Consider the following 14477-nt stretch of genomic DNA (forward strand, 5'->3'; position numbering starts at 1 on the left):
TTACTTCACTGCTTGTCTACTCCTGAAAATTCTTTCTTAGAGGCGAGACAAGAACCCAGTAACCCTGGGTCCTGGGTGGCAGAGGCAGATGGGGAGAAAGTGACCGTCTTTCTCCTCCCCGCGCTTCACATAAGTCACCCGTGGGGCACATCAACATCAAGAGGACCCTATGGGATGCCAGGGATTGAACCCAGGTTGGCCACTTACAAAGCAAATGCCCTACTTGCGGTACTATTACTCTAGTTCCAATAAAACTTAAAAAAAAAAAAAACGGGGCCAGAGAGAGGTTTGGTCCCCTGTACCTCACATGGTCTCCTAAACCCATCAGGAGTAATCCCTGAGCACGGAGCTAGGAGTAATCCCTGAGCACCACCAGACATGGTCTCCTAAAAACAAAACAATAATAATTTGTTAAATTTATTTATCTATTTTTTGGAGGCCACAACTGGTGATGCTTTGGGGACCATATGTGATGCCGGAGACTGAACCTGGGTCAGCAGCCTCATGCAAGCCAGGCGCCCTATTCATCGTATATCTCTCTGACCTTTAATTAGTTAAATTTAAGATAGAAAAAAAAAAGAAACAAATTCATAGCTTCATGCCTGCTATCCCTGGGGCCAACTGCTTATAGAGCCTGAAGCTTTAGGTTCTCGTTCACCATGAAACCTCTCATGTGTGGCCCCCCGCCCCCATAAATGAACAATAAAATAAGCTTCAGCTGCTGCATTGCACAATAAAATCTTCTCAACAGAGGCAGAGAGGCAACTTGAGTGGTAGCGCATGTGCTATGCATGTGCGAGGCCCCAGGCTCGACCCCTGGCATCTCGTGCCCTCACCCCTGAGCACTGCCAGGTACAACCCTATTCTTCAAGGTGGGTCCCACAACTAAGGAACCATCTAAAGGGCTCGGTGTTGGGGGCATCTTGGGACTGTGGGTACAGCACCCTCAGTCCCTGCAGAGTGGACAGTGAGTACTAGGCAAGGAGGATGCCCAGGAAAGCCTTTGGAGGTGCCCGGCCTGTAGACTGGCTGAGCAGACAGCACTAGGAGCCAAAACCCCTGCCCCAGACATGCCCGCCCCCATCTGTGTCCTGCCCAGTCCCACCCCCACCTTCTTGTTCTTCCCTCAGCAAGCAGGGGCAAAGCCCTGGCTCCTTAGTCAATGCCAGACCCCAGGGCAGGACCTACTGCAGAGGCAGATGCTATTGATTTGGGCAGATGGTGATGGCATAGAGGTTTTTGAGCCAGGAGTAAACTTGGTGGTGTTCAAGGCTTACTCCTCTCTCTACTCAGGGATCACTCCTGGCGATTCTCAGGGGACTATGCACAGTGCCAGGGATTGAACCGGGGTCAGCCATGTGCAAGGTGAGCATCCGGACTATCTCTAGGGGCCAGGTGTCTGAGAGAAGGATCTCCCCAAGATGCCTGCCTGGCTCTTCTTGCCAGGCCAAAGGAAAGGAGAGAAGTGGGCCTGATGGACCTTGTACAGCAGGCCTCCCTGCCAGGTGGCATGGCCCCAAAGACAGCCGCCCCAGCCCAGCCCAGCCCCCAGCAGTCTAGCCCAGACTCAGGTACCAGCCAGAATCCAGATGGGCTGGGGCAGGCAGAATGCAGTAGGCTGGATTCTTCTGTTTTGTCATGCTGGTGCCAAGCTGAGTCCTCTCCATGCAGTTTCATCCTCAGGAGAGGTGGGTGAAGCCTGGGGTTGGTACTCAATATAGGGACCTTCTCCCTGAACTTTCTGAGGTCCTTCCATTCTCAAAGGACAGGTGACACCACTTCACAAAGGTCTTCCTGCTCTGGCTGGGCAGCTCTCGCGTAGTAAGAACCACCAATTATTTTGTGGCTGTTTGTTTGGTTTTGGATCACACGTGGCAATACTCAGGATTTACTTGTGGCTTTGTGCTCAGAGATTATTACTACCGGTGTTCAGGGGATGGACCATATGCAATGCTGGGGATCAAACCCAGTCGGCCACATGTGAGGCAACTGTTCTACCCACTGCATTATCACTCTGGCTTTTTTGTGACTTTCAGGGGTCAGGCACTAGTCAACCCCACCCGCTTCACTTCACAGTGACCCTGTGAAGTATGATTATCACCACCAAAATTTTGCTGGTACAGTAACAGGATAGGAATCACTAGTGTGCTGCCCCAAATTACCTGTTGTGTAAGTGCTTATTTGTTTTATTTATTTAGTTAATACCTCTGTACCGGGAGAAGGCCAGGGATCAATGATATCAGTGAGCATATCCAGAGCCCAGGTCTTGATTTCTGTTTGGGAGTTTTGTTTTTGTTTGTTTGTTTGGGGGCCACACCTCGTGATGCACAGTGCTTACTCCTCGCTCTGTACTTAGGGATCATTCCTGGCAGCTTCAGGGGACCATATGGGGTACCAGGGATCAAACCAAGGCTAAGTATGTGCAAATCTTACCCCCTGTACTACTATCTGGTCCTGGAACCAGACTCTTTAGAGAAATGGTTGATTCTAGCACCAAGGCAGGAAAAATACTAGATAAAATCTGGCGTGTCATATAGTACCAGAAAGTAGGGGCGGGGGCATATATATATATTTATAATATATATATTATATTTATATATATCTAATTCCTCACAGGGCCAGAGAGATGGTACAGCAGTACAAAGGGTAAGGCAGTTGCCTTGCAATTGGTTGACCCAGGTTTGATCCCCGGCATCCCACATGGTCCCCTGAGCATCACCAGGAATTATCCTTGAGAGAAGAACCAGAAGTCCTGAGCACCTCTGGGTGTGGCCCCCTTAAAAAGATAAAAACAAAACCATCCTGGAAGCCACCAGGGTCACACCCAGCAGTACTCAGGGGTCACCATGCTGGGGATTGAATTCACACATGCCAGCCAAGTGCTCTGCCACTTGAGCTACATTTCATGAGACCAACATTACTCTGATATCAAAAGCAGGGGGCTGGAGTGATAGCATAGTGGTAGGGCATTTGCCTTGCACGCAACCAGCCTGGCCGAGCCAGGTTCGATTCCTCTGCCCCTCTCGGAGAGCCTGTCAAGCTACCGAGAGTATTCAATATGCCAAACACAGTAACAAGAAGTCTCACAATGGAGACGTTACTGGGCCCGCTTGAGCAATCGATGAACAGTGGGAGGACAGTGACAGTGACAGTGATCAAAAGCAGACTATCCATCACCTATAATTGAAACTACAGAACAATATCCATGGTATCAAGGTCATTACAAAATCTTAGCAAATTGATTTTAACAATGTATTAAGAAGTTCATATGCTATGATCAAGCATGCCTTATTCCAGGTACACAAAGATGGTCAACATACTCAAATCAATTGATGTATTAAACATATCAACCAAAGGGGACATAAAAGCATATCATATCAAGAGACACGAATAAGCCTTTTTGACAATGTTCATCACCTTATAGAGAAAAAAAGAACTGTCAAGAAACTATGGATAGGAAAGTAACATACTTCAGCACAGTTAAGGAATCCAAATTGGAAATAAAGAAGTAAAACTAGTAATATTTTTGGATGGTATGATAATATACTGACCCCTGAGCCATGTAATCTCATCAACGGCCAAGACCCAGAGACTATAAAACCAAGCTCCCGGAAGAGAACAACGCAGAGTCTCCTGCCCCCGCGCCTGGCTATCCCCACTGGGGCCCCTTGGAGGGGGGTGGGTTGAGTTTCCCTCCCCGCCCCGAGCAGAGGCCCGGCAGCTGAAGACCTCAGGGACCCAACCACAGCCATTCTTAAGACCACTTTCCACAAGCTCGGATGAGCCTCATTCATGAAGGAATTGGCAGAGGAACCCAGGCATGCGGAACCCGCGACTGAGATCTCCAAGCCTGCTCGGATCAGGACTTGGGCCTCCTCCATCCAGATTCCCCATCTTCCAGTAGCTAGGCATTACACCCACCAACTGTCCCTGGCGCCGTGTAATCCCATCAATGGCCAAGCCACAGAGACTATAAAACCAAGCTCCTGGAAGAAGCAATAGAAGATATAAGGGATATATAAGCAATAGAAGATATAAGGAATAGAAGATATAAGGAATTAGAAAAATATCTCTTGCTCATGGATTCTTTTTATTGTCTAGTTCTCACTCTTGGAGAACCCGGCAGGCTACTGAGAGTATCCTGCCCACACGGCAGAGTCTAGCAAGCTCCCCATGGCATATTCAATATGCCAAAACCCGGGGCTGGAGAAACAGCACAGCGGGTAGGGCGTTTGCCTTGGACGCAGCCGACCCAGGTTCGATTCCCAGTATTACATGTGGTCCCCTGAGCACCGCCAGGATTAACTCCTGAGTCCAGAGCCAGGAGTAACCCCTGTGCATCGCCAGGTGTGACCCAGAAAGCAATAAATAAATAAATTAATAAATAAAATTTTAAAAAAATATGCCAAAACCCTGTAACAATGATGGGTCTCATTCCCCTGACCCTGAAGGAGCCTCCAATGTGGCACTTGCTAACATCTCAGGGCTAGGATGAATGAAGACATTACTGGTGCCTGCTCGAGGAAATCGATGAACAATGGGATGACAGTGATACAGGACATAGACAATCCTAAAAAAGCCTGAGAGATAGTTCAGAGAGAAAGGAGCTTACCTTGCACACAGTTGGCCCCAGTTTGAGTTCCTGCACCACCAGCGGTGACCTTGGAGCACAGAGCCAAGAGTAACACTGAACACCACCAATTATGACCCAAAAATAACAGAAGAAAGAAAAAAATGACGGAAAAAAATGCTAAATAAAATGTTAAAGACTACAGCAATCGCCTTTCCATCCCCCAATAAAAAACTATTAGAAACAACAAACTAAAAGAATAATCCTATTGTGTTCTCATTAAAAAAAGAATTAAGTTATCTGGGAATCAACTTAGCCAAGATGATAAAAACTTGAACTTGAAAAGTTACATCACGCTGAACTGAAGAGATAATACAGAAAGAAAGGCACTTGCCTTGCACATGGCCAACCCAGGTTAGATCTCTGGCACCCCACACGGTCTCCCCAAGCCTGCCAGGAGGAAGCCTGACTACAGAGCCTGGAATAAGATCTGAGTAGTACTGGCCATGGCCCCCAAACTGAAACTAACAACAAACAAACAAACTAACAAAACAACTTATTGTTAAAAGAAATAGAGACATGGGCTGGTGAGAGAGCACAGGAATTAAGGCATTTATTTGCCTTGCATCCTGCCTGCACAGTTCCAATGTCCAGCAGCACACGTGGTCGCCTAACACCACCAAGAGTCACTCCTGAGAACACAGCCAGGAATAGCCACTGAGTGTGACTCAATACCTCCCCCGACTCCAAAAAAAAAAAAGCAATAGAAGATATAAGGAATTGGAAAGCTATTGTTAACTCTTGCTCATGGATTCCAAGAGTTAACAGAGTTAAAATGGCTAGCCTACCCAAAGTATTACAGAGTCAGTGCAATCCCTATCACATTTCCAATGGCATTCTTCAAGTAAGTAGACCAGGCACTACTGAAATTTGTATGAAACCACAAAAGATTCCAGATAGTCAAAACAATCCTGAAGAGAACAAACGAGACTGACTTTCCACCACAGTCACTGGCTTTATACTACAGAGCTACAGTATGGAGAAAGCGTGGCACTGGAATAAATGTGGATACAGAGAACAATGGAACAAAATGGAAAGCCTAGAAATAGGTCCTCCCACATAGAGACAATTGATTTATGGCCAAGGAGCTGAGAACAAAACCGAGAAAAGGAAGTCTTTTCAACAAACTGTGCTGGGAAAACTGGGTTTCCACATGCAAAAGAGTGAAACTGGGTTACTGTCTCTCACTGGAGACAAAAATTGACTCAAAAGAGACTCAGCTTAGACATTAGATCCCAAACTATAAAATGCAATGACAAAAATGAGCAAAACACCTTTATGGTACTTTCATGATGTCTTTAGATATTCAACTCTCATAGCAAGGGAATCTAACCAAAAACACAAACAAGCAAATTGATGACATGAAACTAAAAAGCTTCTACACAGCAAACGAAACTAAGAAGCAAAGAGATGGACTGTTATATGGGAAAAAATATTCATATATCACACATTTAACAAAGGACTAATATCTATTATATATAAAGAATTCACAAAACTTAGTGATCAAAAAAAAAACCCACATATAATCCCATCAAACAAAAAGAGAGAGATAGAGAGATAAAGGGATTCAGGTGCAATCTCTGGTGCCACATATGGTACCCTGAGCACCAAGAGTGACCTCTGAGCACAGAGCCAGGAGTAAGACCTGAGTACAGTGCACATGGCCAAAACCCCTCTCCCCAAATGGGGCATGGAACTGACAGACTCTTCAACAAAGACATGCAGACAACTCATGTGTACTTGAAAAAAAAAATTCTCAGGGTCTTCTTTATTTCAGAGATTGCCAACATTTCAACTGGAGATGTGTGCTCAAGGCTCTTTCCTCCTCTGAGAAGCTCATATTCTCTCTTGGACATGTATCTCTCCCCACCCCACCTTCCCTATTTCTTTAAATGAAATTATTTTATTTCAAAAAATATTTTCATCATCATTGATAGTGAAAAGAAACACAATTCAGAACAATGAGCTATCGCCTCACACTTGTGATGTGACCTCATTCAGAGGCCAGAAACCCTGGGCCTGAGAATGAAGAGATAGTACAGTGGGTAGGGAGCTTGCCTTGCATGCAGCCGGCCCAGGTTCGAGTCCCCGTATGGTTCCACAAGCACCACCAGAGGTGATTCCTGAGTGCAAAGGTAAAAACAAAGTGGGGCTGGGGAGATAGCACAGCAGGTAGGGAGTTTGCCTTGCACGTGGCCGACCCGGGTTCAATTCCCAGCATTCCATATGGTCCCCTGAGCACCGCCAGGAGTAGTTCCTGAGTGCAGAGCCAGGAGTAACCCCTGTGCATCGCCAGGTGTGACCCAAAAAGCAAATAAATAAATAAATAAATATAAAAACAAAGAAATAAACCCTGGGTCAGAGAGAAAGTTCAAAGAGCAAGAACACATGTGGGAATCCAGGCTCCACCCTTGGTACCACAGAGTCCCTAAGTACATCTCACGAGGGGGGAGCGGGTGGGCACTCAAACTCCATGCTAGAAGCGGCTCCCAAGCACTTCCAGGTTTGTTTCTCCTCACAACTCTTTCCCCCAGTAAGAAGCCCAGAAATAAGTTTTGGTCAAGTTATGGAGAAAAAGCACCCGTCCCAGACAAGGTCAGACCAGAACACCTGAAGAACTTGCCGTCAGTACTCATCAATACACTGGCTCAGCTCTTCACTCGCTACCTGTCTGAATGCAAGTTTCCGTCCCAATGGAAAACCAGCAGGACCGTACTACTGTTCAAGAAGGGAGACATCCATGACATTGGCAACTATCGCCCGATCTGCCTATTGTCTGTCATCTACAAGTTGTTCACTCGAGTCATCCTAAATAGGATTGGCAGAACACTAGATGAAGGACAACCATGCGAGCAAGCCGGGTTCCGCAAAGGATTCAGCACCATTGACCATATCCACACGATAACCTAGCTCATTGAGGTTTCTCGGGAGTTCAAGATGCCACTCTGTTTAACGTTCATTGATTTAAAGAAGGCCTTTGATTCTGTTGAGACGGAAGCGGTCATTGAAGCCCTAGCCAATCAGGGCATTCAAGCCCAATACATCAAGATCCTCCGTGAGCTGTATTGCGGATTCACTACCAGGATCTCACCATTCTACAAAGAAGTAATCATTGATGTCAAGAGAGGGGTTCTGCAGGGTGATACCATTTCACCGAAACTCTTCAGTGCCACCCTCGAGAACATCATGCGATGACTGGAATGGGAAGGAATGGGAGTGAAGATAGATGGTCGGCAACTACACCACCTCCGCTTTACTGATGACATTGTTTTAATAACACCAAGCATCAGCCAAGCGGCACAAATGCTGGCCGACTTTGACCGTGAGTGTGGTAAGGTAGGACTACAGCTGAATCTAACGAAGACAATGTTTATGAGAAACAGCCTCATTCCTGATGCCCCATTCGCTCTCAACGGAACGACCATCTCCGAATGCAACAGCTATGTGTACCTTGGTCGAGAAGTCAACATGACAAATGACCTGGCACCCAAGCTGTGCAGGAGGAAGAGAGCGGCTTGGAACGCCTTCAAGAACGTCGAAGAAATAGCTAAGAGGACGAAGAACCTCCGGCTCTGGGCATATCTCTTTGATTCCACTGTTCTTCCTGCATTAACATATGCCTCAGAGACCTGGGCCCTACATAAACAGGATGAGAATGCTATTCGGGTCTCCCAAAGAGGAATTGAAAGAGCTATGCTTGGAATATCACGTTTCACTCAAATGAGAGAAAGAATCCGGAGTTCCGACATCCATCGACGATCAAGAATCAGGGACGCTGTCTCGTTTGCCAAGGTGTCAAAAATCAGATGGGCTGGTCACGTAATGAGATTTAAAGACAACCGCTGGACTAGAGCTGTTACCGACTGGATTCCATGGGATGTCAAAAGACCGCATGGCTGCCCACCTACCAGATGGTCAGACTTCTTCATCAAGATCCTGAACGATCGGTTTGAGGCTTTTCATGTTCCCAGAGCGAACAGATGCCATTGGGCTACACTAGCACGCGACAGGGACAAATGGAGACATTACTGGCGCCCGCTCGAGCAAATCGACGACTAATGGGAAGTTAAGTGATTAAGTGATGGAGAAAAAGTACTGTAGACTATTGATGGGAATGTATGTTAATCCAACCGGATGGAAAACAGTATGGAGAGTTCTCAGTAAATGAGTAACAGAACTACTATAGGATATAGCAAGTCTTGGAATCTACCCCAAGAACACTAATTCCCAAAGACATGTGCACGCAACATGTTCACTGCCATGCTATGTACAAGAGCCAAGACCTGGAGACAACTCAAGTGCCTAAAGATAGATGAGAGAATAAAGAAGACATGATACAGCTACACAACTACACAACGGACACTTAAGTATACAAAAATAAAAGATAAAATTGGCCCTGAGAGAGAGAGAGAGTAGAGTGGATAGGGCACTTGCCTTGCACAGAGCCAACCCAGGTTCAATCCCTAACATCCCAGATTGTCCCCCAAGCCCACCAGAAAAGTCCTGTGTGCAGAAACAGGAGTAACCTCTTGAGCACCACCGGCTGAGGCCCAAATATAAAATAAAATAATTTTTATAAAGATGAAATCTTGCCTTTGGCTACCATATGGATAAAACTGGAAGGGATTGCCATGAGCAAAATAAGCCAGAAAAAGAAAGAAAAAATGATACCAGATGATCTCATTCATCTGTGGGATCTAAAGAAACAAAACAAGGAACAAAGTCAGACAAAAACAAAGCCTTAGACTCCAGCCACAGAACTGAGGTTACCAAACTGGGGGGAGGGGTCGGGGAGTGGAGCGAAGTTGGGGGCGGATATTGGCACTTTGGTAGGTATGGTATGTAACATCGGACCTCTAAAATACAGTCTTGCAAACCTGTTACCAAAAGTTAAAAATATATACACACAAATAAAGAAATGGAGAACACATGATCCTAAATAATATGTGATATCTCATATGTATATCATCTGGAGAGTGGGGCCACTTAGCATGGGCTCTTCTCACTCCTCGGAACAGGGTATAAAGAAGGACACAGTGAGCACGCAGCAAAGAGCAATAGCCACTAGCCAGCCCTGGCATCAACGTCAGTACCCCCAGGGATGGAGCGATAACACAGTGGGTAGGGCGTTTGTCTTCCATGCGGTCAACTCAGATTCAAATCCCAGCATCCCGTATGGTCCCCTGAGCACCACCAGAAATAACTCCTGAGTGCATGAGCCAAAAGTAACCCCTGTGCATCGCCGGGTGTGACCCAAAAAAGCAAAAAAAAAAAAAACAAACCCAGTACTCCCAGCATCAAGCCATGTGCGTGCATGAGCGTCTGAGAGTGGACAATTAGGAGGGCACTCCACCTCTGGTACTCATCTCTCGAGACTGAAACTTTGATATAATCAGGAAGAAAACCATCAGATACACCCAGAAGGGCCAGAGTAATAGCACAGCGAGAAGGGCAATCACCTGACTTATGGCTGACCTGGGTTTGATACTCAAACCCCCATATGATTCCCCGAACCCCACCAGGAGTGATCCCTGAGCACAGAGCAAGGAGTCATTCCTGACCACCATTGGATGTGGCCTAAAACAAGCAAACCAAAAAATCCAATCATGCAAACAGAAACAGTTTAACCAGCACTGACTACAATTCCACAACATTATCAAGGTCGAGAAAACTGAGGAAAAATTGAGAAACAATCCCAGACTAGAGGAGAGAGGAGGCTGATGACTGTGAACAATGTGGGATCTGGGGTTCCTGGGACAGAGAAAAGACAGTGGTGGAAAAATCAGTGGAACTGAGTGATGCCTGCAGTTAACAGGTATGGACTGAAAATGACTAATATTGGGGTTAGTGTGTGTTTCCCAATTTTTTTTTAAATTAAGTAAAATGGGCTAGACACGTAATGAGATTTGGAGATGACCGCTGGACTAGAGCCATTAACGACTGGATTCCATGGGACGTCAAAAGACCACGTGGCCGCCCACCTATGAGATGGTCAGACTTCTTCGTCAAGACCCTGAACGATTGGTTTGAGGCTCTTCATGTTCCTAGAATGAGCAGACGCCATTGGGCTACATTAGCACGTGACAGGGACGAATGGAGATGTTACTGGTGCCCGCTCGAGCAAATCGATGAGTAATGGGATGTCAAGTGATCAAGTAAAATAGTTTTATTTAGAGAAATATGAGTGGAGAGAGAGGGCTGAAGAAGGGAAAGGGAGAAGGGAGAGGAGAGAGAGAGAGAAAGAGAGAGAAAGAGAGAGAGAGAGAGAGAGAGAGAGAGAGAGAGAGACTTGCTGAGAGTACACGTCTCAGGTGGAGATGCAGATGAATCTCCAGTGTGGCAAATGCTCACACAAGCCTTTCCAAGGCTGGTTTTATATAGTTTTTCCAAGCTGCCTCTGCCTGAGTAAGAGTCTAATGCCAGGGTACAGTTAAAGGGGAAAGTTTTGGATTCTTGATGGTTTTCTCATACCTTTATCATGACCTTTAAATTCTCTGGAAGCTTTTTCTTTCCTGAGGGTTCCACCCTTCTCTGGCTGTGCCTCCTTTTCTGGGCAGTGCCTTGGTTTTCTCCATATCCAAAGATCTCAGTATTTGCATCGCAGAAGGGATGTGGTCATTGTGTTTTGGGGCTACTTCAGGGCTGGTGACTAGGCTGTTTCTTCATGTGGCTGGTGGCTCAGTAAAGTAGGGAGTGAGGGAGGGAGTCTAGAAAACATAGTGCATCCACCTCTGTTCCACATCTCTGTACGACCCACCAGTGCTAAAGGAAATGCCAGGCATGGATCAGGACTGGTGAAGTCTTCTGGGAGCACCCACAAGGCGTGGATACTCATGTCCCACCAGCCCCACGAGGCAGCCATCAAGCTGCGCAGAAAATCTGTTTGTTCTACACGGGGATCATCTAGACCCCCTGATTCCTGTGGAGAGCTGTGGAGCCAGGTGGGAACGAGGTATGGCTCTTTGCAGGAAAGTCAGTCTGTCCTAACCCCAGCACTCGTGACCCAGGTCTGTGGCCTTTCCCCTCACAGAAAAGAATTTTAAGAGGAGGTGAAATTCTGAGGCAAGGTAGTTTTGGCTTTTTGGTTTTGGGGGTTTTCTTTTGTTTTGGGGTCACACCTGACATTGCTCAGGAGCTACTCCTGGCTCTGCACTCAGGAATCACTCCTGACAGTGTTTGGGGGAACCTATGGGATGCCGGGGATCAAACCCAGGTCAGTCGCATCTAGGCAAGCACCCTACCTGCCGTACTATTGCTCGGGCATCAAGATAGTCTTTACAGAATGAAACTTACTTAGAAGGATGTGAGGGGAGAGACAGAAATACATATTTAAGAGAGAACAAAGGCTTCTTTTTTTTGGGAGAGGGGTCACACCCGACGATGCACAGCGATTACTCCTGGCTCTGCATTCAGTAATCACTCCTAGTGGTGCTCAGGGGACCATATGGGATGCTGGGAAGCAAACCCAGGTCGGCCACGTGCAAGGCAAACGCCCTACCCGCTGTGCTATCACTCCAGCCCCAAGAGCAAAGGCTTCTTGAGAGAGGAAAAAGCAGAAACAGAGAGAGGAGCAAGAAGACGTATGTTTGAGGGCAAGCACAGGTTTGGACAGCAAGCCCCTCCCCTTTCTGTTGTTGCAATGACCGGGGACCTTGGTTGTGGAGCTCGCTGGAGATCACACACTTTATGGTGACCCAGAGATTGCACTCAGCATGTGGGGTGGTGCATCACAATCAAACTCGTGATCTTATTAGCCTCTGGTCTGTAATGCAGACTGACCCACACCACTGTCCCAGTGTTGGTTTCTTAATTTTGACAGATGCTGCCAAGTCCTGAAGGATGTTAACCACTCAGACAATGGGGAGGGGTGTATGAGATTTTCTGTGCAATCTTTACAGCTTCTCTATGAATCTAAAAGGGGATGTGTTCTGCCCGGAGGGGAAAGGGTGTTGCCCCATTCGCCCTCTCCTCTCTGGAAAGAAAGATGGCGGCCACATGGGAGCCTTGTGGAGAGCAGGTGTGAGCCGGGGGTGTGGGGGCGACTAAAACCTCATGGGAAGGGGGGCGTTCCCGTCCATCCTTCACGCCTTACCGAGGCCACCAGTTGCCCCCCACGAGCGACTCTCCAGCACGGCCACAGCCCCAGAAGCACAAGGACTTAATGCAGAACCCAGCAGCTTGGAGCAGAAAAGTGAATGGACTATGAGTTAATCCAGGCCATCATGTCTGCCCGGAGGGGAAAGGGTGTTGCCCCATTCACCCTCTCCTCTCTGGAAAGAAGATGGCGGCCACATGGGTGCCTTGTGGAGAGCAGGTGTGAGCCGGGGAGTGTGGGGGCGACTAAAACCTCATGGGAAGGGGGCGTTCCAGTCCTTCATGCCCTACCGAGGCCGCCAGTTGCCCCCCACGAGCGGCTCTCCAGCATGGCCACAACTCCAGAGCACAGAAACCAATCTCTTAATTATCTGACTCTCAGTAGAAATACTTCCAGGGTTAATTAGCAAAAGAGCGGAAATCCAAAACCAACATTTAATTCTTGAACCCAGCTGTAGAAAGCGAATCACTTCACAATGCTTTCTCAGCATGTCTGATTTGGGGCGAGGCGGTAAACTCTAAAATAATAGTGGTGCATCTTTTATGGAAACAATGAATCTAACCAAAGCAGATAGAGTGTCAACTAGAATTCATCTGCCTCGCAGGCACTGGGAGGGGTGGGGGGTGGGGTTTTTATTGGGGTTCTTCGTGGTAAGAAATAAGTATTGGTAAAGGGAAAGGTGTTTGATATTTGCATGACTGAGACCTAAACCTGAAAGCTTTTTAACTTTTCCCACAGTGATTCAATAAATAAATAAATTATTTAAAAAAATAAAAATAAAAAGGGATGTGTTGTGTGCATATGTGTGTGTGTGTGTGTGTGTTTAGTCACATGGTATAAATGTGTGAACCAGAGTTCAAATTGAAATGTACAAATTTAAATGGATTTACCCAACACTCCATCTACCTTCTCTTACTAAAAAGCCATATCCTAAAGCCTCTTCAATTGTCTGGCTTTCTCCCCAAACCCTCACATTTGCCCTCTAGATCAACCCCAACTAATCTCTTTTCTTTGCCCCACAACTCCCCTTTGACGACTGAGAGACCCCCCTCTCCCCACACATCTCCTCATCTCCACAGTCAGTATTCCCAGACTCTTCACTCTTCTGGGACACTTGAATTTCAATAATAACTGGTCTCCCCTGCACCTTCCCCTCCTTTGCAGCAGCCACCACATTTCATTTGGGGTTCCAGGAGAGACAACTCCTCAGTCTGATCCCAGTGATAATAAATCCCGTAACCTATTAGCTCACATCACCCACAGGCCTTGGTGAACAACTCAGCGATGGTCACAAGAGATGCTCACATTGGACCAAGTTGGTCCAATCAGAAAGCATCCTGGAGGGCTGGAGCGATAGTACAGAGGGTAGGTCATTTGCCTTGCACAAAGCTGACCTGTGTTCAATCCTCAGCATCCCATATGGTCCCCCAAACACTGTCAGGAACAATTTATGAGTGCAGAGCCAGGAATAACCCCTGAGTATCCCTGAATGTGACCCAAGAGCAACAAATAAAATAAAATAATAAATATTTTTTTTAAAAAAAGAAAATATCCTGGGGTTCTGACTAGAACAAATGAGCTCAGAGACAATTCTCTGTGTCCATATTAGATATAAATGAAGAAGCCCCTGGAAACCTTGGACTGAAGCCAAAACCGAGGACAACAAAAGAGAAATGTACAGAGCTGCGTTGGTAGCGACACCCATGAACCACTGGATCAAAGCTTGCCTGAAGCCCATACTGCCTCTAGATT

The sequence above is a fragment of the Sorex fumeus genome, unplaced genomic scaffold (assembly GCF_029834395.1).
Source record: "Sorex fumeus unplaced genomic scaffold, SorFum_2.1 ptg000047l, whole genome shotgun sequence".
Taxonomy (NCBI): Eukaryota; Metazoa; Chordata; class Mammalia; order Eulipotyphla; family Soricidae; genus Sorex; species Sorex fumeus.